This window comes from Tenrec ecaudatus, chromosome 1 (assembly GCF_050624435.1).
Source record: "Tenrec ecaudatus isolate mTenEca1 chromosome 1, mTenEca1.hap1, whole genome shotgun sequence".
Taxonomy (NCBI): Eukaryota; Metazoa; Chordata; class Mammalia; order Afrosoricida; family Tenrecidae; genus Tenrec; species Tenrec ecaudatus.
In genome coordinates, this window is record NC_134530.1 from 221,087,411 (window position 1) to 221,090,032 (window position 2,622).

General features: G+C 49.9%; 1 pseudogene; it reads left to right on the forward strand.

Annotated features, from left to right (window-relative positions):
* Positions 1-350: 350 nt before the first annotated feature.
* Positions 351-590, forward strand: LOC142437328 (COX assembly mitochondrial protein 2 homolog pseudogene; annotated as a pseudogene).
* Positions 591-2,622: the final 2,032 nt, after the last annotated feature.

Genomic DNA, 2,622 nt, shown 5'->3' on the forward strand with positions numbered 1-2,622 from the left:
GTGGATGAAGGGAGACGGTGGATGGTGTACGATATGAAAACAATAATAATTTATAATTGATCAAGGATTCACGAGGATGGGAGGCTGGGAGAGGGAGGGGGGAAAAGAGGGGCTGATACCAAGGGCTCAAGTAGAAAGAAAATGTTTTGGAAGCGATGATGGCAACATATGTACAAATGTGCGAGGCACAATTGATGTGAGGATTGTTATAAGAGCTATGAGGGCCCCTAATAAAATGATTTATTAAAAAAAAAAAAAAAGAGCCCACCCAGGCAGCCCGGCTTTGGCCTCGCGGGCCTCTCCGTCACACACCTCCGAGGGACACCGCTCCAGGCCTTCATCTTCTAGAGATGCATCCTGACTCGTCTCCACGCCTGCACACTGAAGAAGGCACCGTCTTGATGACCTTGCTGAAGGAGCGCCACAGAAATCACAGCGTTCTGACATTTTGGGGGAATTGCAATGATCTTGATTGGGAGATGAGAAAATGCCTGAAAAATGAGTATGCGGGAAAGAGGTCCAGGAGCAGGGAGCATGGTGATTTGATGCGAAAGAGACTCTTGAATCCCCCAGAGGAGTCTGGGAAATGAAGTACATTTTCTCCTGAAGCCTTGACTGAGCGAAGACCTCAAGACTCTTGGTTGAGAATCTGTTTTATTTGGTCTCCACGATCCTGTGACTGCGAAGTGTGACCTCCTTTTGAACTTGAAGAAGGGGGGAGCCCAGGACTTTGTGGGTGTCAAGTGGGGCCTTTAGTTGTAGTGGTCTGCCCCCTGCCAACGCACTTCTAACACGTGACCCTCACCGTCTACAACCAGCTAACGTGGAGTAACCTATCTCCCTCAATAAAATAACTTACTCTAATCATAAAAAAAAAAAAAATAAAAAAGAAGCAGCCTGCCTTAACTTTCTCCCACCCTGTGGCTGGTGATGTCTCCCAAAATCAGTACTTTTATTTCTATTGGGATTTTTTTTAGACAAGGAAATTGGGATTTAGAGAGGCTAGTAACTTGCCCAAGATTTCACAGCAAGTGAAAAAACGGGAAGTCCCCCGCTTAGTCCAAAGTTGAGGGTCCTCACCAAGAGGCCCAGGTGGGGACACGGGCACCATTGTGTTTATTCTTGTGTCCCTCAGGACTGTGGAGGGCATGTCTCAGTGATGCAGCCTCTGAAATTCCCTGGCTTACAGCCATTGTGACTAGCCACCCTGAGGTGCTTCTGTCCACAGAGAACGCAAACTGGCCACATCCCTGACAGATTTTCTAGCGAAGATGGGCTAGCTCTTCCATGTCACCACACCCACTCTATCACAGGGCCCAGAGAGCTCAGGGGTGGGGTGAGGTTCCCACCTAGACAGGGCTCTCCCAGGGACCCACACTGTCTAGGGGAAGTAGGGAGAGGAAGTAGGTCTCAGAGGAGCAGGCGGGGTGGTGAACACTGTGGGTGTGAAGGGGCGGATTGGGAGGCCTTTGGACTTTCCCCATGTCTGTGCTCCTCCCCTGAACAGGCCAGCCAAGTTCCCAATCGATCACATCTAGGTCATATTCCTCTCCCCACCCTCCTGGGACATCCCCCTCCCCTCTCACCTCCCGTTGTATAACCCAGGTTCCTGTCTCCTAGTAGAGTCACTCAGGCAGCCCAGGTGGCTCAGTGGGGATGTGCTGGGCTGCTAAGGGCCATGTCAGCAGTTCAAAAACACCAGCCTCGCCCCTGGAGAAAGAGGTGGCTTTCTACTCCCATAAAAAGCTAGTCTTGGAAACTCGCAGGGGTAGTGTCACTTTTTCCTATAGGGTCACTGTGAGTCGGCTTCAACTCAGTGGCAGTGAGTGAGTGAGTGAGTGAGTAAGTGAGTGAGTGAGTGAGTGAGTGAAGGAACTTGTGGTTTTATCCCCCATTCCATGGACCCCTCGTACTGTGTAGTGTCAGTTTTAATCATATGTAATATCATGATAAATCGCTTAAATATAAGACTGCTGAGATTAGATGAATAACAACCACCTTGTTTTGTGACAATCTGCCTGTGTTGAATGACGACATTGTGAGTTACAGCATTCAGGAGCCCAGGTGGTTTAGTGGCTTACACGTTGGGCGAGATGAGCCATTCGGACAGGTCAGTTGCTCAGAGTGAGAAGAGAGACGGTCTGCTTCTGCAGCTCTACCCTTTCCTATGGGGTCGCTCCGAGTCAGAAATGCCTTGATGCCATGAGTTTGTTTTCGTTTGAGTTCTTTTACTGAAAACTGAGCAGAAGCCTTTAAACGTTTTTCTCGTTTCCCTTTAACGACATGTTCTGAAGAAAGGTATAGATAGAGGCACTCAACTACCGACTCCCACAATACTGCAGGCGAAGCACTACAAACCCTGACAAGGTCAGAGGCTACAGAAGTGCCAGGAGGCGGGAACCCAACGAGAGCTGGGACCAAAGGTGCAGGTAAAGCCACCTGCATTGTCACTGGGGGATGATAGCTCTGGTCTGGGAGTAGTTGGGCTCACTGCCAGGGAGCTGGTTCTGACTCACAGCGACCCTGTGGGCCAGAGGTGTCCCTGTGAGTTCTTTATGGGAGTAGAAAGCCTGTCCAGCTCCCGAGGAGTGGCTGGTGGTTTCGAACTGCTGACCTTATGGT